Source organism: Acartia tonsa, chromosome 14, assembly GCF_053477335.1.
Source record: "Acartia tonsa isolate MP-2025a chromosome 14, ASM5347733v1, whole genome shotgun sequence".
Classification (NCBI taxonomy): domain Eukaryota; kingdom Metazoa; phylum Arthropoda; class Copepoda; order Calanoida; family Acartiidae; genus Acartia; species Acartia tonsa.
The window spans coordinates 42,252,977-42,277,014 of record NC_137273.1 but is presented as its reverse complement, the minus strand read 5'-3'; positions in this window follow the sequence as shown (position 1 = coordinate 42,277,014).

Genomic DNA, 24,038 nt, shown 5'->3' with positions numbered 1-24,038 from the left:
TAGATAGATAGATAGATAGATAGATAGATAGATAGATAGATAGATAGATAGATAGATAGATAGATAGATATATAGATAGATAGATAGATAGATAGATAGTATTATCTTTTAGGTAGCTTAAAAGAAACAACTGAAAAATATTTGTGGCATGTAGAAATTGAATTATATCTGTAGTTGATCTATTTATAAAAATAAAACAGCCGGCAAATGTAATAATAAAAGGACCTTAAAACACATTGGTTTATAAATTAAACGAAATAAAAATTCACTTATAGGGGGAATGTCTCAGCTCACTAACAGGCGCAACTCATTAAATTTGCAGTTTAGTCTTTGTTGTAAAATTACTTAAGTACATGATACTGTTTAATGACATCTTTACATTTTTTTGAACTTTATTTTATAAATAGAGATGTTTTGCTTATAATATTGGATTATATCATACAAAAACTTCTTTTCAAAAAAGTTAAAAATCATCTTGTTTAAAACTGATAGACAAACGGAAAAGAATCATAATACAAAGTTTAAAATCAATATGACAATTCTGCCATTCCTCATTAAAATTGAAAAAGCGAACTGTCCTTTAACTCCATGGTACTTAAGATATCGGGAATTGGTGTTAATTTTGTAAATTGGGTTGGACAGGTAAATTGTAAAATACTCAGTGTTCCTTCAGTTTCACAAAAAAATGTATTTTAGCAAAGTTTAAGATCAGATGTAAAACATTACTAAATTTTCATTATATTATCCCCCTTAATAAATAAATCATCTTGAGGCAACTTTTCTAATTAAACTTTTCTTTTGGGTTAGGTATACATGGATTAGGTTAGGTTAGAGTATGAAAACCCCAAAGAGGTAATGTCTCGTAGAGTCATCCCTCAGGAGCGCTACACCTCGTATAACTAATTGAAAATATGGAAAGGGAAGAGAGGGAAGAGGCTTCTTTGCTCCATTTACGGTTCAAGGTAAATATTAAATACAAAAATTTTAGCATGTTTTAATAAACACTATTCAATAAATTCTAAAATAGGTATACAACAAAATAATTTCGGAAATAATGGGGGTGGGTTGTATGGGGAGGGGATACATCCTGTTGTAATGAATATCAGAAATCTATTTTAGTTTTTATCTTAGAGATATAGGGATAAGAAAAAAAGGAAATACATTTTTTTATCATTTATCATTGTAAAAGAACAGTTAAGAAACTAATCTGTAATCCTATGACTTTTTGTTTCACTATTCGCGGATAATTATTGCTCGTATGTCTGTATGTCTTAACTGAAAAACTAGCCAACCGGTGAACCTTTATGACTCTCCTTTACAGTGAAGCATTTAATTTGTCCCGGGGAGATTTTTTATCTTTTATGGTAGAGGGTACTTTTTTTTTAAATGTCTCAGTGTGGTTTTAGGCTATTTTAGTGAACTACCACATACCAAAGGCCGTAATATATAGGAGGGTGGGTTGACCTTGTGTTTCTAGAGACCTCTAAATTCCATCTCATGTCAATTTACCATCCCTTATTCCTTGGTTTGAATTTGATATTATCAGCCACAAAAATGTATTCATTGCTGATTTCCCTATTGTACAAAATTTAAAAAACTAGGGGGATTTATTTGGTTAACAAATGATTCTGCAAAAGAACCTTTTTACAATATCTTGGTCATATTAGTCATATAAGGAATAATGTTATTTGCGTAGCAATCTACTTTATGTATATAAATTAGTCTTTTTTTTTGAAAATTAAAGATAGATTTTTTCAGTATGGTTTCGAAACCGATTAATATCCGCTGGATTAGAACCCGGTTCTAAGCCATACTGAAAAATAATGTATAGCATCGCTTTACAGACAAATAAAGTTTGTTAAACCCGGGCCTTCAACCCCTCGGGGCAAAACTTTTAATTTTTCACATCAATATCCGTGGAAAGCTGTCTAAAATACGATGCAATAAGTAACTATTCCAACACTAAATAAATTCACAGAAAGACGAAAAATCTGCTAAAATGTTTGAACATAGATTTATATCCTACTTGATATAGTTGGTGCGCGTCCTTTTTATGAATATCCTACTTGATAACAAACTATATTTATAGCCCAAAAGAATGTTTTTTTCTTCCAGGGATCTAAAGGGATAAGACAATGACCGTGAAATTGATGTACATCCCCAATGATGATAACCAAAATTAACCCTTCTGTGTATTATAACAATTAGTGGTTGAAACGTTTGGATGCTCAACTTAATAAACCAACCAATGAAATTCAATAAAAGTCCTACTAGTTGAAAAGCCAACAAATAAGAAAACTTTATTATAAAACGTTGGGGACTTGTCTTAAAAATAGCCCATTGTTTCCTCCCCCTGGTTTTTTTAACTGTTGAAAATTTTTCAATAATCAGTTACTATTAAAGTATATAACATAAATCCTCTATGTCAGAACAAATTGATTTGAAAATGAGAGAATTTTTATAAAACCTGGTGTAATGCTTTGTTTTTTTCATTAATTTGTTAATTTTACCATAGGATGTTTTGTTGCTATTATTTTTCGTTGGGTGAAGGGGGTGGAGGGGGGTGTTGGCAGAAGGAAGGTATCCCATCAATTCGAAAATGGCCTAAAACCACTGTATGACCTGAAGGATATTGGATCCTTAAAAACACGTAGCCCAATCAGTCCAGAAAACGCAATATCTTAATCTTCATTATAAAGGAAGGACAAACAGCAATTTACTCAGTACTTTAGAGATATCTTTTTCTTTCTCACACTCTACACCCTCTCTCTCTCTCTAACTCTCTCTCTCTCTCTCTCTCTCTCTCTCTCTCTCTCTCTCTCTCTCTCTCTCTCTCTCTCTCTCTCTCTCTCTCTCTCTCTCTCTCTCTCTCTCTCTCTCTCTCTCTCTCTCTCTCTCTCTCTCTCTCTCTCTCTCTCTCTCTCTCTCTCTCTCTCTTCTCTCTTTCTTTCTCTCTTTCTTTCTCTCTCTCTTTCTCTTTATCTCTCTATTTCTTTGTTCTATCTGATTTATGTAAGTTCCTTCTTAGTAGGGCATCTTTCACTAAGTGAGAGGACAATTTATATTCAAACTAGATGCTTCGCGCCTAGCCTATAGGGGATTGAGCGAAAGCTCAAAAAACAGCATAAAACCATTCAAAGACATTTATAAAGCTTCCCTGAAAAGTACAACTCATTTTCTGAGATCTTAAGCTTCAGACAAAAAACTTATTACTATATATAAGAGGATTAATCTATTACTATTTCTTTTAATTAATGACTGCCCCCTAGCATCTAGGGACTCTTTCTTCGTAGGGACAAGAAAGTTGCAGAAAAGTAGTCTAAAGTCATCCAAAGATTTTAATCTAAAAACGAAATAGCCTAAAACCATCCCGGGACCTATGTAATTACTCCCTAAAATTATGAACTCAATCAGTTCTGTAGTTATCGGAATCTCAAGCTTAAACAAAAAAACCTTACTACTTTATATTATAGGATACTAAATATACAGGGAAGGAGGGGACATTGGGCTGTAAATTACACTAGTGCCCAAAGTTTTATACCCATAAAATCTAATTCGTTTTCAAAAAAGCTAAAGAATTTTGATTTGTTAAATAAAAATTAGTAGTGTCCAAATATTTCAACCAATAATGTAAATCTACTTCTAAATCAATGATAAGAGCTATCCGTTACGAACGGACGTAAGTAAGAGTTGCTACACTTTCAAATTCATACCTAACTAATAAAAGAATAATCTTTCAAAGTTTTAAATCAATGGAACAATTATAACATTTATAAATTAACGAAAAGAGCTAACTAACCGTTAATTACAGAAGAAGTACAGACGTACTGAACCTAATTGTAGAAAAGCTTCGCTTTTAAAATTGTTCTAAATTGACCAAAAACAAATAAACAAGAACAATTATGTCTTGGTATGCGCAAACACAAATATCTTAAAGTCCAATCATTTAGTATTTACTTTTCAATTCATAAAGTTGGGGTATGAAATTCACAGAAACATTAAATGAATCAAGAGTTAAAAATAGTTATACATTACTTTCAGGAATCTTTAGGGATAAGACAATGGATGATAAATTGATGAAGAACCCCAATAATGATTGACTTTTTGTACATTTGTTGACACGGCTAGTTTAGGTCAACCAATCAAGATTCAAAGACAACAAATAAGAGAACCCTTCATCAATATTTTTGGACAAGTCTAATATCTAATAATGAAAATAAATAAAAAATTAAAGGGGTGGTAATTTTTCTAGGGTCGATTTATCTTGAGAAAGTGTTGTTACCCTCCCCAAAAATAATTATGAACCTTCCAAGTACTTATAAGAAGCTGTATTGAAAAGGAGAACCATATCGGCTTAGTGGTTAGCGAGATCATCCGGTACTAACAGACATTAAGACAGACATCATGTTACTTTTAAATAAGAATTTTGTATCCCAATATTTTGAATTGTTAAACAAACAATTATTTTAAAACAAACATACTTTACTTATGGATTTTATAGATATCTAGAAATAGACAACTACAAAAGTATAATCTAAAGATTTTTGTCTGTTGTCCTTTTTTTGGAGAGACCATAAGCCGTAGGTCATTTAAAGACAGGAAGGGAGGGGACAAAGGACTGTAATTTATACTGGATCCCAAAGTTTTATAATCACGTATTCCATAAATTTATTAAATCTTGATTGGTTGGTTCTGATTAGCAGTGTACAAATTTTTGAACAAATTTATCTCCTTAAGCCTTCTGTAAAAAAAAAGCCTGGATGTCCATAAAGCATGTGAATGCACATAAGCAAAGGTGTGCACATAAATTTACACCAAGTAAGTGTGAGTTGAAAAGGACTTTCCATGGAGGTTGTTTTCACCTCCTCCCTCCTACCGCACGCCACTACACAGATAATAGACAGATAATTTATTCAAACACTTCAACAAAGCAATAATATTTTAGGGATTGAGGAACATTTAAACCCAAAAGTTTTTTGAAAATTTAAATATATTCAAAAATCTCCTAAAAATTTTGAAAAAAAATCATCTAATTGTATGTATGTATGTATGTATTTCATTAATTTAACTATCAATATACAATTTATGATAATAATATAGGATAAGGTATGAATAGTTTATGGTACAAGGATAGTAGAGCTTAGTACACCTCTTTTAGTACATGGCAATACTGGTAGAGGCTTTACTACTAACTCGATTATGATCTGAATTTAGGGGTGTAAAAACCCCCGGAGATATGATTGCAAAATTAAATGTGACTTAACTGGTGGTTATTATGTAGTTATATTGTTGTTATAAATGTAGTTATTTTGTAGTTATAAATGTAGTTACCTTGTAGTTATATATTTAGTTATTATTGTAGTTATAATGAAATTTTGTAAGTAAGAAAATTGTAGAAATAATGAATGTCATTTAAGAGTTCTAAAATGTAAAAATATGCTGATTTGTGTGTTTAGAAGAAAATTATGCTGATTGTATCATAAATAAAAAAAATTTTATTGTGATATTTAGAAGGAAGCTACTCTATATTTAGATGTCTAAATTGTTTGCAGCTGTGATTTATTAGGATGGAATGTGGTGGTAGTTTAGGATACGGAAATTTGGTTTGGAGAAGTTTACATTGCTGACATTTGTGTTAAATAATTTATACAATATTGACACTCCTGAAATTTTAGGTTAATATATGTAGTCAAAAATAGATAAATGCCCTTGCCCATCATTCAATAAGCATAATCTAAAGACTAATTTTGGGAGACCTTTATAATAGAAAATGCTAACCCCACTACTTAGCTAGCAAAATTCTGATACTAGGCCATTGTTGTCACCTTTGTTACAGAAATGAATAATGTAAGAATAATTTTATAACTAATGTCTAGCAGATTAAGAATTGAATGTGGTGGCCGATTAGGATACATTATTTTAGGTTTGCAGTTGATATTGGTGACATTTGCTGCTAAATCTACTTAATAAAAAAACACCTCTGAAAATTATTATATGTAGTCAATATGGATTCATGCCCCACCCCATTAAGCATAAATCTAAGGACTAATTTTATGGAGACCTAAATAAAACCTAGAAAAATGCTAACCCACACGACTTAGCTAGCAGAATTCTGAAGTTAGGCCAATTTTGTTATGAATATTATAGAAGTACGTGATGTAAGTATAATTATACAACTAATGTCTGGCAGATTAAGTTAAATTAGAAGATTTGATGGAAGATTATTTTTTGAAGGCTAAGTTGACTATGAAGTATTACTTATTTTCTTAGGAATAATTGGCCGTTTTAGGTAAGATATTTTAAATTTGAAGAATTTTATTTTTATAAATGAAGGTGGAGATGACATAGTAGCGATTTTAATTTATGAGTATTATGAAATTTTGAAGATGAAGTGTTGATGTTGTCTAGGAAATGTGGTTGACATTGAGTTGGGATTGTAGATATTATCCATTTTGGGTTGTAGTTTCTAGAAGTTATGTCTTGGAATAAATATATTTTTTATATAACTAAAGTTGATAACTAAAGTTACATTTTTTGTGTGAAGTTACTCACTTAAGTCACAAGTGAGTTTACTGCAGCTTTCACATTGTGCATGCGACTGCATGCTCTGAGAGCTTACACTAAACTGAGAGCTTACTAATTATGTTGTAAAAATCATTAGTATCTTTCTGAAGATTGTGAATGCACAAAACTTTAAGTTAAAGATAAATACAATTAAAGTAAAAAATGTTGTTGAAAACCATATTTAATTGGATAAAAGTCGTCACACAAGTTTAATGTTAGAACCAATTAAGCTAATATTTTATCAATAACATAACCATTAAATCTAGTGATTTCTTCATGGAGTTCATATAGGTCACAAGATTGTTTTAGGCTATTTTGTATTAAATATGTCTTGGGATTCTTCTAGGCTATTCCCTCTCCTACAAAGTCCTTAGATGCTTGTTTTTGATATATAGTAATTCTTTACAAGCTTTTTAATATGATTTAATTTTTTTCCTTTATCCTTATCATAAATGTAAATGTATGAAAGTAATTGAAAAATAGGTATTTGAAGATATTTACTTAAAAGTAGACTCTTTACTTTCACTTTATTTCCTCAGATGCTGTCATATAAAGTAGTAAGGTTTCTTTTGTTTGTATTTTAAGGTCTCGCTAACCACTGAATCGATTGAGTTCTTTATTGTAGAGAAGCTTTACCTAGGTCCATGAATGGTTTTAGGCTATTTTATGTTTGAATTTAAGCCTTAGATGGCTTTGTGCTATTTATTCCATTTTAGGATTTTTATATAAAAGTAACAGGATGTCTTTCTCCATGTTTGTAGCTTATGATCTTAATAACCGCGGAACTGACACGGTTCTCCTTTAATGTAAAGCTTCTTATAGGTCAAGGAAAGGTTTTTAACTATTTTGAGTAGAAGGTACATCGACATCCCAAGTAATCTTCTAAATGGGAAATAAAGAAATCCTCCCATTTAAATCAAGTACCCTAGAGACCTTTAGTGGCGTAGCCGCTATTAGTAAATAACCTCTAGTTGTAAAGTTTCATAGTGTCCCCTTATGAAGACATTTGAGTATGACTTATTTGCCATATAAGTTAATTCAAATGTATTCATATAAGTTAAATTCAAATTTGTTTTCAATGAAATAAACAAATATCTCTAAATCACGGATGGAGGGAACATTGGGCTGTTTTTTACACTAGTCCATAAAGTTGAAAAATGACGTTTTCTTAGTAGTTGGCTTAACAATTTTGGGGACTTTTATTAAAATTTGATTAGTTGGTCCAAATGTTTCAACCACTAATTGTTATCTACAGAAAAAGTAATTTTGTGTGTCATTATTGGGGATGTACATCAATTTATCGTCCATTGTCTTATCCCCTAAGATCCCTGTCCCTAAAAACTTGAACAAATAGAAAGTCAACAAGGATGACAACATCCATAAAAGCGAAGCTCTGGAACGGCAGGACAAACGAACATTAACACCTCAGTGTCAGAACTGAATAGACAGAATATAATTATGTAAAGGTAAAGTCTAAACAAAATTGTAAGTATATTTGTTGCAAAAATTCTTAAATACACAGGATAATGTTTAAGGACATACTAACATTTTTAGGATTTAATTATAGAAATACTTCGCATATGACATTGTATTTTGTTTGGAATCGTGCCTAACTATTACAGGAATCACTATTAAAACTTTGAAATCGATGGGACAATTTTAACATGCCTTAATTAACTATAGGAGCTATCTGAACTTACAGATAGACCGACTCTAATTATAGAAAAGCCTCGCTTTTAAAAATATAAGTTCAAAAGCTAGACTGCAATTCTTTAGACTTTCACGAATATACCTAATAGCTACAGGAGTTATCATTTAAAGTTTGAAAACAATACTAAGATTTAAAAATTACAGAATTGGATGTAGAATATAAATGGATATTACAACATGGGAAAAATTGTCGTCAATTTGCTTGCTAACATTGAACACGTTTATTGGTCAGTTCGTAGAAGGGGAAAGGATAGGGAAAATCGTTTTTAGCCCGCTGCAAGCACCACTGTATTAGAGAACATAAAAAAAACTGGTGTGAGATCCAATTAATAATATATCCATTATTACAGATGAACTTACCGACAAACTTATATATATCAAAAGAAAAGCTTTACTTATGACCAGAGAGAGAGAGGGGTCAATGGACTGTTTATTACACTAGACCCCAAAGTTTTATTATAACGTTTTCTTATTAGTTGGCAGATCAACTTAAGAAAATTTTGATTGGTTTGCTCATTAAGTTGAAGTTCAAACGTTTCAACCACTAATATGGATCTACAGAAGGGTTAATTTTGAGTAACATCATTGGGGATGTACATCAATTTATCGGCCATTGTCTTATCCCTTTAGATTCCTGATAACAATTAGCAACATTTGTTCAATCATAAATAAATAGAAACACATATACTTTCCCTAGGATTTGATCATCCATTCAACAGATTTGAATCTTGTCTATCTTATGTTTTGTATCCTTATATTATTATATTAGTGGCTACGCCCCTATAGACCTAGGGCGGCGGGGGGGGGGGGGTCATTTGACCCTTCCCCCCTATTTTGAATTTTAGTTTTAATAAAAGTAAAAAAAAAATTTGCGGGGGGAAGGGTAATTTTTCTTAGGGCGATTTCTCTTGGGACCTCCAAAGACCTATAAGAAGCTACCCTCTAAAGGAGAACCTTATCGGTTCAGCGGATTGCGAGATCCTTTGGCACAAACATACAGATATAGTATAAAAGTAACAGGTAATCTGTCTATGTGTGTGTGTGTGTGTGTGTGTGTGTGTCTGAACTGAAGGATCTTCCTAACCACTGAACTGATTTGGTTCTCCTTTATGATGGAGCTTCTCATAGGTCTTTGGAGGTCCCAAGAGAAATCGCCCAAAGAAAAATTACCCAAAAAAAGAATTTTATTATTATTAAAACTAAAAGGTCCAGGAAACCTTTTCTTATTAAAACAAAACTTGAAAACTTGAAAATAAGGGGGGGGGGGTGACTGCCCACCTCTACATCATGTTCTAATATCAAATATAGTTGTTAATTTGGTATGTTATCAAATATCAAGTTTAATATTGGTCTAGGGCTGGTTTAAGGTTAATCATAGGTAAATCACAGTAGTTCATAAATCATAAAATATTTCACTGAATCAATGTCCCTAATCATATACATCTACTTCAAAACATTAACATTAAAAACTAAATATTATTTTAACTTTTATCATTTACTTAAAATCGTGCAGGAATAAATAGATGGGTCAATGAAAGATAAAAAAATTTCCCCCCCCCCAAAAAAATCTTAAGTGAGAGAAGAAGATAGGGTTGTATATCAGGGAGGGAGAGGACATTGGGCTGTTTATTACACTAGTCCCAATAGTTTCATAATAATGTTTTCTCCTTCGTTGTCTCAACATTTTGGGGATTTTTGACTAATTTTGATTGGTTGGTTCATAAAGTTAAGTGTCGAAACATTTCAGCCACTAATTGTAATCTACAGAAAGGGGTAGTTTTGTAACTCATCATACGAGATGTACATCCTTAAATCGACCCTTGTCTTATCCCTTTGTAGATGTAGTTAAAAGAGTAAATAAAACGGTCTTATTTTTAAAAAAAATAATTAAAAGGGGTGTGTTTCTCCCGCAAGCCCATATTAAATAACAATTAAAATTGTCCTTAACTTCATCACAAGATTTATTTTTTTACTGTATTGTAGTTTATTGTTTATTTGTAAAAATATCGGAGGTAAAAAAGTTTTTTCATTGGCTGCCCTATCCCTTTACCCCTTTATTATATCAAAATCATTGGTTGAAAAGTTTGAACACTGCTTTTATGTTCCAACCAATCAAGATTTGATTAAAGTACCCATAAACTTTAAACCATTGAATGATATATTGCGTTTATAAAACTTTGGGTACCAGTATAATTTAAATTCCATTATCCATTCCCTTCCTGTTGGACAGAAGCATACTTTAAGATGTTAAGATTAAAGTTAACACAGTATTCATGGATAATAGATCTAACATTAGTTGGATGTTACACCAGATTTTTATGTTCTCTAATAAAATGAAACTTGTAGTGGGATGAAATAACAATCTCCCCCAATTTATCCCATCCCATCTCCTCCTACGAAGTGACCAATAAACAACAAGGGTAGCAGCAACCTAAATTGATAACCATTTTGCCCTGTCATAATATCCATGTATATTCTACATCCATTGTTAACACAATAATCATGGATAAAATTTAGATTATTAAATAGATAATCTTACAGAGTGTCCATTCGTTTGCACATCCTTATACAAAAGTAACATGATCTTTGTCGCTAACCGCTAAACCGATATGGTTCTCCTTTACAATGTAGCTTCCTATAGAGCCTGGAAAGGTTCCTAACAATTTTTTTGGTATTGAATCAAAAATGAAAATGGTGGGTTGGAATTCAACCCCCACCACCTTAAGTTCCACTAGAGGCCTCTAGGGGCGTAGTTGTTAGTAATGAAAATATTACAAGTGGACATTTGCTCTCATATTATATGTGACCAAAAATGATTTTTTTGAAGAATAAACCGTGTTGTTGATGCTTTATTAGGTTAGGTTTGGTTTAGTAAAGTCCCTTAGAGGTAAGTGATCAATAGATAGCAAGATATTTATTAATGAAACATATGGTAAGGAGTATTTTTTTTTTTAATAAATGCGGCTATCTATAATACAAAGTAGCTGGATGTCTGTCCGTCTGTCCGTCCGTCCGTCCGTACCTTAAGATCTCGGCAACCACTGAACCGATTGGATTCTACTCTTCAGGGAATATACATACTGGTCATGTGGTGATTCTAGGCTATTTTCTTGGAGGGTGGAACACTCCTAACCCCCCCCCCCCACAAAAAAATCCCCTTCAATTAAAAAAAAATAATTTGAAATTAGTGGTGGCAGCACCAGAGGTATTTAATTTTTTTAAAATTCTCTCTTGGGGCAAAGCACCTAGAGGCTAGGGGCGAAGCCGCTAGTTAATATTTGAAAATGTGATGCATTTGCTGAAGTGAATGGACATCATTCAAAGAAGGATGGACACAGGATAAGGACCATGCACAAGTAATCATTTAAAGGTCAAGGATGGTTCAATCCCATGGAAAGTCAAGTGGACCTCCAAACCCCCCTTAAAATGATGGGTTTCAAAGGTATTAGGGAGGGGATAATCTAATGTATTTTAATATCTTTGAAGGGGATATATACGGGGCTGGACATTTATGCCTTTCCCTCCTTTCATTACAATTTAAAAAAATATATATTTTTTACGGGACTCTTATAATCATTACATAACCTAACCTAAAATAAGGGTCCATAAGATTACTTTAAGGTCCAGTTTAAACACTTGACAAATACAAAGCTTCGTTGTATACTTGTAGTCCGTTTATGAGATCTTATTTAACAAACATAAGACAGACAAGAAATAACTATGTATTGTATAGTTTGTTTTAACACAGAAAGATAGGTACTTTCGAATTCGAGGGTGAGATTCTTAATCCCATAAATATTACTGTATCTCCCCCACGCAAGCACCTTATGCAACCCTTCTATAGGGTCATTGAAAATCAACCAATGGTATCGCTTATATTAACACAGCTTAGTAGCAGAAAATTATTTAGAAGCGGACAAAAGAGGTCCTTGAAAAAGAAAGGGAGGTAGCTGTCTGTATATACATCAATACTATAGATCTGTTATTGTGTATCTTATAAGTCAATGATTTATTTGATTGCACAACCTTTGTCTGAAGGTTTGTAGATGTAGATGCATGCTTTTCAATGGTTTTCTGTTTGAAACTTATATATTAATGATTTTGCTCCACCAAGGTTATCTACAAAGGATAACTTTTTCCAGTATGGCTTCGGCACCGATTAATATCTGCTGGATTGGAATCGGTTCCCAGTCGAACGAAAAAAGTATGTATAGCATCGTATTACAAACAATATTAAAATAAAAATCTTAAAATTAATACCAGTTTCTGTAGCCCGTGCCTTTGGCCCCTAGGGGCTACCAAAACTGGTGCAAATCTTATCTTAAATATTGTCATATCAGCGGAATGCTGCCTATAATATGTTGCGATAAATAACTATTATTGAATTTAACAGATATACAGAGTGCGCCACATAAATCCGGACTTTTTCTTATTTTCAAACAAATGAATATAAAATCGTCAATTTTTGAATTTTAAAAACTGGTAAGCAAACTAGGTATATGACTATTAGATTATTCAATAAAATCGCCGCCAGCCTAAATCACCGCCTCTACCCGCCCCCTGAACCGCCCGCCGACCCTGGTCACCATGTCCCTGTCCAAGCAGTCGAAGTTCTCCATAATAGGAGCAATGAGAGAGGTCTTTTAGTTATGGGCGCGTCTATTGGTTCATGCTTTAATGGCGCTCTAGGCCCAAAAGTCCATAGGATTTAGATCGGGGCTGCTTGGAGGCCACATCTCCTTAAGGACGTGAGTAACCACAGGATCCAAATTAACCCATCTTTAATGTACCATTTGACACGGCGGCTATCATTTTGGCCACAGTTGAACTAGAACAACGTTTTATACTTTTTAAAAAATGGCATGAGATTAAGATAGGGTTATCAGCGCAACACATAGTCTAAAACGAGTTTCAAGGTTCCATACGGGCCCCTGAAGTCAAGAACCGAGAAATTTTCAAGATTTTTGACGTTTTTGACATCTTAAAATCTACCTCGATTCACTTTGTCGGAGCACTACAGCCAAGTCAGCTGGGATAGAGAACTCTAGTCTTTTCTATTGTTTTCACTAGGTATCTGATAGTATCTCCAGGACGTTTCATAAGTCCATCTCACCTACAGATGGGCTGAGGTCAGATTTAGTAGGCCCAAGACGAAAATCCACGGTAAACTACGTGCGCATTTCGAATCTGCCTTGTTGAACATATGCGCGGCCAGCTCGGCGTACACGTCCTCCATCGTCCAAAGATTTTCATGGACAAAATGGTCATTACCTAAGCTTTTTATAGTGGGGTCAAACGTCCTGATTGGTCAAGTAGTTTTGGCGCTATGACCGTTTTAAAAAAGTCCGGATTTATATGGTGCACCCTGTACTCTTACTGATAATATTGAGCATCAGGTACAATTTTTAACGTCTTTTTTTATGACGAGATTTTAACCCACCACTTTCCCGACAACGTGCGGATGCGCTACGAGTTCAGTCGCAGCTTAAGGTAAAGTGCTTTAATTCAATGAATTTATTATTACTTGGATATTACACCAGATTATCACTTACTCTAAAAAAGTTAAACTTGTAGCTGAGTGATATAATGAATTCCTCCCATCCCCTTCCCTCCTACAGGATGAAGCAACTAACAAATAATGATGTCCTTGTTAACAACCTAAATTAATGACAATTTTTCACCTGTCATAATACCACGTAAATTCTATACCCATAATACTCATTTAGTTTAGCTGCGTCATAACCAAAGATTATAAAGATCATTTGAAAAATTTAGTGGGAATGCCTTGGTCACATAATCAAATTATCCTCAAACTAATTTCAATCGAAGGGTAGGTTGTCTGTAGCAGGTATACCTAAATTAACAACCCTTTCCTAATAGTGTATGAGTCTTCAGGGATCTTAAGGGATAAGACAATAGACGACAAATTTATGTACATCCCCAATGATGATAAACAGATTTCCCCCCTCTTTACATTAAATTTATTGGTTGAAAAGTTTGAACTAAACAATCAAGAATTAAGTGCCCAAATTTGTATAGCCAAGAAAAAAGAGAATGTGTTTATAAAACTTTGGGTACCAGTATAATTTCCAGTCCAATGTCTCCTCCCTCCCTCCCTGATGAGTCTTATATAGTCTGCATAGTTTACCAAAAGTAATCAAAACTAGTGTTGTTACAAAACTGTTCAAATAATATCATTACTATTACGCATTTATTTTTAAACAAGGATGACAACATCAATAAAATCGTAGCTATAAGATTGGATGGTAGGACACACAAGCAAAAATACCAAGAACTAAGAACTTCAAAAGCAGAATATTAATTTATAAAAGATTATAATGTATAAACAAAATTGCTTTAAATTGCTCTCTGTTTCAGAACATACTATTTTAGAGATGCTTCGCTTAGTGTATTGTACCTTATTGTCCTTTCAATTATTGTACCAAAAATCAGATGAATAGGAAAAATTCTTGTTAAAAATCTGTATGTTTTTTTTATAGACGTACAGACTTCCTTCTAACGATTATAGTGCTGCTACGCTTTTTAAATAATCGATTATCATGATTATAATGCAAAGCATGAAATCAATAGGACACTTCTAACCTGCTTAGATTAACGATAAGAGCTTTCTAATTCTGACGGACGGACAGACGGAACTACCCTAATTATATAAAAGCTTCGATTTTAATAAGATTGAATACTTTAGCATATAAAAAGCAGGTGCTTTTTATTAACAATCATTTTTAGATCTTCTAGACACAGGTCATGCAATCAATGGGTTGAGACTTACCGCATACTCTAGCTTTCCATTGATAACAACCTTAACCTTTAGCTATCCTATTATATAAAGTAGTAAGGTTTTTTGTCTATAGCGAAGGATCTCGCTAACTGCTAAACCGATATGGTTCTATTTACAGTACAGCTTCTTAAAGGCTATTTTATTTTCATAAATAAGTCTGGTTATGGTTTTAAATTATTTTTCTGCCCTTCCATATCCCTTCGAATATATATCCCCTAGAGGCTAGGGGCGTATCCGCTAGTTTAATAAAATCTACAATCTTGTATGAACTCCATTTCAAGGTATAGGGCCAAAGTTTTGACTATATCAGAGTGTGCCTTCCCTACCGCACATGAATATTAACATCACATCATTAAAAATGCAAATTATTACAACAGCACAAATTGCTTTTTTAATTTGCTACTAGTCGATATGCCCCTTAGGTATCTGGAGGTAAGTGGGTGGAGTTGGGACATTAGAGTAAAACACTAAAGGGAGAAAGGGTTAACTAACTGTATCTCCCTATCGCAACCGCCTTGTGCAACCTTTCTATTGGGTCATTGAAAATCAACCAATGGTGTCGCTTATATCAACACAGCAAAGTAGCAGAAAATAATTTAGAAGCAGACGAAAGAGGTCTTTGAAAAAGGAAGGGAGGTAGTTGTCTGTATATACATCTATACTATAGATCTGTTGTTTGAAGGAAAGAAAGACGAATTTTTTTGAAGGGGTATTATTTTCTTCTAGGGGCTATTTTCTTTGGAGGGTAGCATTACAACCCACCGAACTAGTTTTGCACCTTACCGGGACCTATGAGAAGCTGGATTTTAGAGAAGAACCAAATTGATTAAGTGGTTAGATCCTTCTGTACAAACAGACAGATAGACATCCTGTTACTTTTATATAATTATTGTTTAATTTTGCGATTATGGATCACTATCCCAGGGATATAAAGGGATAAGACACTGGCCGATAAATTAATGTACATCCCCAATGATGATACATAAAATTACCCCTTCTGTAGATTACAATTAGCGGTTGAAACGCTTGAACACTCAACATAATGAAGCAACCAATCAAAATTCACTAAAGTCCCCAAAGTTGTTAAGTAAACGAATACAAAGACGTTATTATAGAACTTTGGGGACTAGTGTATAATAAACAGCCCATTGTCCCCTCTCTCTCTCTGCCATTATCCGAAATTAATACCATACGTAAATGTATACACACCCTACATCAAACCTCTCAATAATCTATACTACTAATAATAATTGAATGGATGTAGAATATATGTGGATATTATGACAGGAGAAAAATTGTCTATATAGTTTGCAATATCCTCTCGCTTTTATTGGTCGGGCTGTTTATCCAGTAGGAGGGGAGGGGATGGGGTACAGAAGGGGAATGTGGGAGATCGTTATTTTAGCCCGCTACAGAGTTCACTTTATAATAGAATATGAAAATCTGGTGTAAGATCAAAGTAATAAAAAATCAATTAATAATTGAATCATATTGGTTAATTAAAAGCTTCTCTAAATGTAAGGTTTAAATAGATAGAGAGAAAGAGATGGAAAATGAGAGAGAGAGTAAGAGAGAGAGAGTGAGAAAGAGTAGGAAAGGGAAAGTGCGAGAGAAAGAAAAAGGAAAGGGAGAGTAAAGGAAAAAGAGATAAAAGAAAAAAGAGAGAACGAGAAAGATATTTGAAGAGAGAGAGAGAGAGACAGAGAGAGAGAGAGAGAGAGAGAGACAGAGAGAGAGAGAGTGAGAGAGAGAGAGAGAGAGAGAGAGAGAGAGAGAGAGAGAGAGAGAGAGAGAGAGAGAGAGAGAGAGAGAGAGAGAGAGAGAGAGAAGAGAGAAAGAAAGAAATGTCTGTGTCGATAATACACATAGTAACAGGATGTTTGAGAGTCTGTCTGTGTGTATGTGAGCTGAAGGATCTCGCTAACTGCTGAACTGATATGGTGTTAGGGGAGTAGATGCGCTACAAAAAAAATAACTGTAAAGTCTTCAGTTTAATTACAAAAAAATATAATGGATTAAAATTTAAAATGTTTACTGTATTTATTATCCGTATATTGTATGATTCGCCTAGATAGGGTTAAATTTGAAAATGTAAAACTTTTTAATTTGTAAAAGTTTAGTTAAAACATTTACCGCTAGGTGGTATTAGATTTTTTTAATTTTTCCTTCTTTTAAAAAGTTTATTATTTCTACAGCTGTTAAAAATACAAATTTTGACATAATAATTTTATAAAAAAAATATAAAAAAATTTAGGAAAAAAATTATGTTTTTTTATTAAAGATAGTTTCAAATAATTAAAAAAGATATATTTAATCAAAAAACTACCGGTGTCTTGTAAGGAGAAATTGTAAATTTAGGCAAAGTTATTTATGTAAGCCAACAAGGCCAACTATTATCGTAAATGCGGGAGAGGAAAGAGAGAGATATAAGGAAAATTATAAATTAGAGAGATATATAAAGAAATGAAAATAATTTAGCATAGTCATATTATTAATAGAAAAAATGCCAAATTTGGGTAGACATTTAAAATTTTTGGTCATTTTGAGAAATCTTTATCAAATAATCATATAAATTGTTAGAATACCAATTCCAGTTTGGCTTGGAAACTGATTTATATCCGCTAGATTAGAACCGTATGACAGACAATTTTCCGCGAATATTAAAATGATAGTTTTGTTATCCCGATCCTTCGGCCCCTTGGGTCTAACAAAACTGGTTTTAATCTTTATTTTTTTATTTTTATATCCACGAAAAGCTGTCTATAATACGATGCGATAGATAACTATTCCCAAATCACTCTTAGGACCCCCGTGAATATCATCTTTTTTGAATTAACAAAATATATAGAATTCATATCTACAATCCAAAGTGGAATTATGTCTGTCTGTTTACAATACATTACACCCCCTTCCCCCCCCCCCCAATTTAGCTAACATTTTAAACATTCCCCCAATGATAATTCACAAATTACCCTTTCTGTAGATTAAAATTAGAGGTTGAAACGTTTGAACACTAAACTTAAGAAATCAACCAATCGGGATTTACTTAACGAATAAGAAAACGTTATTATAAAATTTTGGGGACTAGGGTGATTTCCAGCCCATTGTCCCCTCTCTCTCTATAAATCAAACCCTAATGTTTGGCTTACATTCTAAACATCTTCGAAGATCGCTACTATGCGACGTAAAAGTCCTTGTTAAAATTTGATGTACATCCTCAATGATGATTCACAAATTTACCCCTTTTATAGATTAAAATTTGAGGTTGAAAAGTTTGAACACTCAACTAAATGCACAGACTAATAAAAAATTCACTAAAGTCCCAAAAGTTGTTTAGCCAACGAATAAGAAAACGTTATTATAAAACTTTGGGGACTATTGTGATAAACAGCCATTGTCCCCTCTCTCTCTCTCTCTAAATTAAACCTTAATGTTTGGCTTACATTTCAATTATCTTTACTACAATTTGACGTTAAAGTCCTTGTTGTTAAAATTAAAGATAAAAATTATTTGGGATGTAAAGGGATTAGACAATTGCTGATAATTTGATGTACATCCCCTATGATGATACAAAAAATTACCACTTCTAGTAATTAAAATAGTGGTTGAAACGTTTGAACACTCAACTTAAGAAACCAACCAACCTGGGATTGACTAAAGTCAACGAATAGGAAACCGTTATTATAAAACTTTGGGGACTAGTGTAACATTTCAGACATTCCTCGGTTTAATAATTAAAAATAGAAATTATCAGGGAGGAGGAAGGGAGGTAACATTGGGCTGTTTATTACACTAGTCCCCACAGTTTTATAGGCAAGTTTTTTTATTCGCGTTTGCTTAACAACTTTAGGGACTTTTATTAATCTTTATTAAGTTGAGTGTTCAAACGTTTCAACAACTAATGGTAATTTAAAAAAAGGGTATTTTGCGTATCATCATTGAGGATGTACATCAATTTATCGGCCATTGTCTTATCCCTAGAAATGATGAAAATTTAAAAATTGAAGATAGAAATTATGCAAATCTAATATGTGGCTTACAGTTGAAAAATCTTAAAAATCATCCAAGTAAATTCAGAAATAAAATGAATGTTGATAATAATTATTCAGCAAATCGTATTATAGACAGGTTTCCGTGGATATGTAAATTAAAATTATAAGATTAATTCCAGTTTTGTTAGCTCCGAAGAAAGCCCGTGCAAACAAAACTGGTAATAATCTTATCATTTTTATTGTAATATTCGTTGAAAATTGTCTATAATTGGATGCTAAATATATATGCTCTTTCAGTAAAGCTGAGAACTGGTTCCAATCTAGCGGATATTAATTGGTTTCAAGGCCATACTGGAAAGTTTATTTCTATTTAAATTAATTCTTACTGCTGCTATGTCAGGTGCGCGACACAAAGGGTTAGAGTAGGGGGAATGCCTGGGCCCGAAAAAGACGCATCTGTTTAAAATACATGCACCGTTAGAACAACAACTTATTACTATATAGTCGTTCAAAAATAAATTAATAATTTAATAATACATTACACACCTCCTGTTACTTCATAATATACGAGATCCTATGGTACAGACAGTCATACAGACAGACAGACAGTTAGACAGACAAACTGACATACAGATAGACAAACATACAGACAAACAGACAGACAAACAGACAGACAGACAGATAAACAGACAGACATCCTGTTACTCTATGATATATGCTTGTATATCAGATAAAGATAGATGTATCAACTATTCTGTGTTACTGTTTATATCAGTATGATCGAGTAACACGAATCTCCCATTAGCCATGGCTTATTGCTCAATTCGTCTAGGGTGCCACTACAATTTTTTATAATACTCTTTCGGCCAGTGATCTAAAGGGATAAGACAAAGTTCGATGAATTGATGTACATCCCTAATTATGACAAAATTATTCGTACTGTAGATCAAAATTAGTGGTTGAAACGTTTGAACATTCAACTTAATGAACGCTGCAATCAAAATTCACTAGAGTCTCAAAAGTTGTTAATACAAAGAATAAGAAAAACGTTATTATAAAAGTTTGGGGACTAGTGTAATAAACAGTCCATTGTCCCATCTTTCTCTGCTTCTGTCATTTATTGGGGATGGGAACTACCCCTCACCCCCCTGTTACATTATATTTATTTGGAGGAAGGGGGGGGGGGAGGATTATATTTAATGGCCATATCTATTAGAAGTAAAGGGGCAGGGGCGTCCAAGCTTTTTTTTTTGGGGGGGGGTAAAATGGCGCGCGAAGCGCGCCGCAAATTTTTTTTACCCCCCCCCAAAATTTTTACACCGGGGGTAAAATTTGCTTAGGGGGGGTAATTACCCCCCCTGAAATCTGTTGGCAGGGGTAAATTTAGTTTACCCCCCCCAAAATTTACCCCCGGGGTAAAATTTTTTGGGGGGGTAATTTAAATTTTATCAAATATATAGTATTAAAAATGCGCGCGAGTCGCGCAAAAAATTTTTTTATTAGAGATTATTTATTTTGGGGGGTATTTACCCCCCCCAAATTGTTTGGGGGGGGTAAATACCCCCTCCTAAATGGGGTAAATTTTAAATGGGGGGGTAAAATGAAAAAAAAAATTTGGGGGTGCCTACATTGCTACATCTGAACGATAAAGGTTACTCACAATTTATACGCTCTATAAGTTAGATAACTGGAAATATGTAAACTAGTCACGGATCTAAAGGGATAAGACAAAGGCCGATAAATTGATATACAACCCCAATTATGATACTCAAAATTACACCTTCTGTAGATTAAAATACGTAGTAGGAACATATGAACATTCAACTTAATGAACCAACAAATCAGAATTCAATAAAAGTCCTTAAAGTTGCAAAACTTAAAATGAAGACGTATATTTAATTTATCATAAAGAATTTTTTTGCCAGGAATAGCAAAAAAACAATGAAAAAATTTAAAAAAAAGAAGAAAATATAATTAGATTTTTGTCCTGCCTTATACCATAATAAGTGTTTAATCGACAGACAGGCCGACACTTCGCTAATAACTTCTTTTTATCCCTGGTTGAAAAAAATCTCCCACTAAAAATATTCATATTTTTATTACTATACTGCAAACTTCCTGTTTATGAGAAATAGTATGTACAAGGATGTCATCATCCATATAAGAGATGCTCTAAAATCAGACAGTATAACAAACAAACATAACCCCTTGTAGACTTTCTTGTAACGATCATAGAATTGTCACGCTTTCTAAATCGTACCTAACTATTAAAGGAATCATCATGCAAAGTTTGAAATCGATAGGACAATTCTAACAGACTTAAATTAACGACAAGAGCTAATGGTTACATACGAAAGGAAAATCCCCCTGGACAGACAGACGGACAGACCCTAATTTCAGAAAATCGTAGCGTTTTAATATATATACACACATGAAAATAATTCCCTTTTAATATACAATGTATAGAAGTTAACAAGGGAAATAATGTCTTAGGTAGCGAAGCGTCGTCTTTAGTCCTAATATAAAAGTAATAGCTTGTCATGGGTACTGAGAAGGTTTATAACTATTTTTAGGGTACCACCATGTCACCCTCCTAAGAGAATTCACCCCTAGAAAAAAATCTTTTTTCTTTTTGAGACTAAAATTGAAAATAGGGGAGATTGGGGGCCTCTTACCCAATCTCATGTGCACCTAGAGGCCTTCATGGAACATTATATAGTGACTGAAAAACTATATCAATTGAAAAGCGTCGCTATTAATACTTATACTTATACATATATAAACAGAAGTCGTTAGATTTGGTTCATAAACTGTATCATACCATCTTCATAAACAACAAAAATAAAAACGTTAAACAAGGACAGTGATCTAAGGGGATAAGACAATAGCCAATAAATTGATGTACATCCCAATTGATGACACCCAAAATCAACCCTTCTGTAGATTAGAATTAGTGGTTGAAACGTTTAAACAGTCGACTCAATGAACTAACCAATCAAAATTTAGTAAAAGCCCCCAAAGTTGGTAAGCCATTGAATAAGAAAACGTTATTCAAAACTTTGGGGACTAGGGTAATAAACAGTCAATTGTCCCCCCTTCCTCTGAAATAAGTCCAATAGTTGCAGAGTTTTGAAATGAAAAGTTAAGTACGGGGACATAAGTTAATGGAGAAAGAAAAAAAGAAAATTAATTGTGTAATGGAGAGAGAGAGAGAGAGAAAGAGAGAGAGAGAGAGAGAGAGAGAGAGAGAGAGAGAGAGAGAGAGAGAGAGAGAGAGAGAGAGAGAGAGAGAGAGAGAGAAGAGAGAGAGAGAAAGAAGGAGAGAGAGAAAGAATGACAGATTTTGACCGACACATAAGTTATCAAGTGAGCCAAGGCGATCAAGTTATTCTTACTATCAATATCATTCGTCTGACATAGTAACATTATGTAACACCATGTTTAAACCCCCCCAAAAAGTCGTAAAAAATTGGTTGGTCCATTTAAACACCAACTTGGTATTGTCTACGCCTTCGGAGTAAGTTGTGAGATTAAGTTGCTAGATACACAATTTATGGTAAATATAAACATGGGTCCCACATTGTCTAGAGTTCTCCGATAATTGCGGTTTTATTAGAATTGACCCTCCCCCTCCCAACTCTTTAACCCCTTGCAGTACCTCTACAGAGTAAGAAGGGAGATTAAGTTGCTAAATACACAATTTATGGTAAATATAAACATGGGTCCCACATGGTTTTGAGTTTTCCAATCATTGCGGTTTTATTAGAATTGACCCACCCCCATTCTTTACCCCTTTTACATTACCTCTACAGATTAAAAAGGGAGAATATGTTGCTAGATACACAATTTATGGTAAATATAAACATGGGTCCCACATGGTTTTGAGTTTTCCGATCATTGCGGTTTTATTAGAATCGAACCACCCCCATTCTTTACCCCTTTTACATTACCTCTACAGATTAAAAAGGGAGAATATGTTGCTAGATACACAATTTATGGTAAATATAAACATGGGTCCCACATGGTCTAAAGTTCTCCAATAATTGCGGTTTTATTGAATTGACCCTCCTCCTCCCCAACTCTTTAACCCCTTTGCAGTACCTCAATAGAGTAAGTTGTGAGGTTAAGTTGCTAGATACTCAATTTATGGTAAATATAAACATGGGTCCCACATTGATTAGAGTAGTACCTCTACAGAGTACCTAGATACTAAGGGTGCATTTTTACTATTGAAAATATAAAAAATTTACAAAAATCAATCACTCATTATTGAAACCATATGAAATACTTGAAGTCTTGTTGATAGACCCCATAATATTTAGAGTTTTTGATGGGGCATGTAAATACCTTTTTATAGACACCTTAACCAGATTTTTAAATCAATCCTTGTTAATTTGGCCAGACCCATCAAACATTGAGATATGATGGCTCCATATATTTTTGTTTCTAAATGTTTGCCAGGTCTTTCTTTTTGATTTCAAATTAGCTAGGATTGTGTAAGAAATCTGGTTAAGGTGTCTATAGAAAGTCTTTTCATCCCCCACCAAAAGTTCAAAACATTATGGGGTCTATCTTCAAAATTTCTAGGCAGTTTGTTCTTTTAAAAAAATTACTAGGTCTCGAGCTATGGTCCTCAATAGAGTTAAGTAGATTCAAAATTCAATATTGTATTTTTATTGTCATTACTTGAGTATGAATGTAAGGTTTATATTGAAAAAAAGTGAAGCCATTGTTTTTAAAAGCGAAGCTTTTCTATAATTAGGGTTGGTCCGTCCATACATCCGTCCGTACGTACGTCCGTCTGTCCGTTGGTCCGAGATAGATAGCTTTTATTCGTTAATTTAGGCATGTTAGAATTGTCCTATCGATTTCAAACTTTGCATGATGATTCCTGTAGTAGTTGGGCACGATTTAGAAAGCGTAGCAACTCTATAATCATTACCAGAATGTCTGTACGTCCATTTTAAAAATGT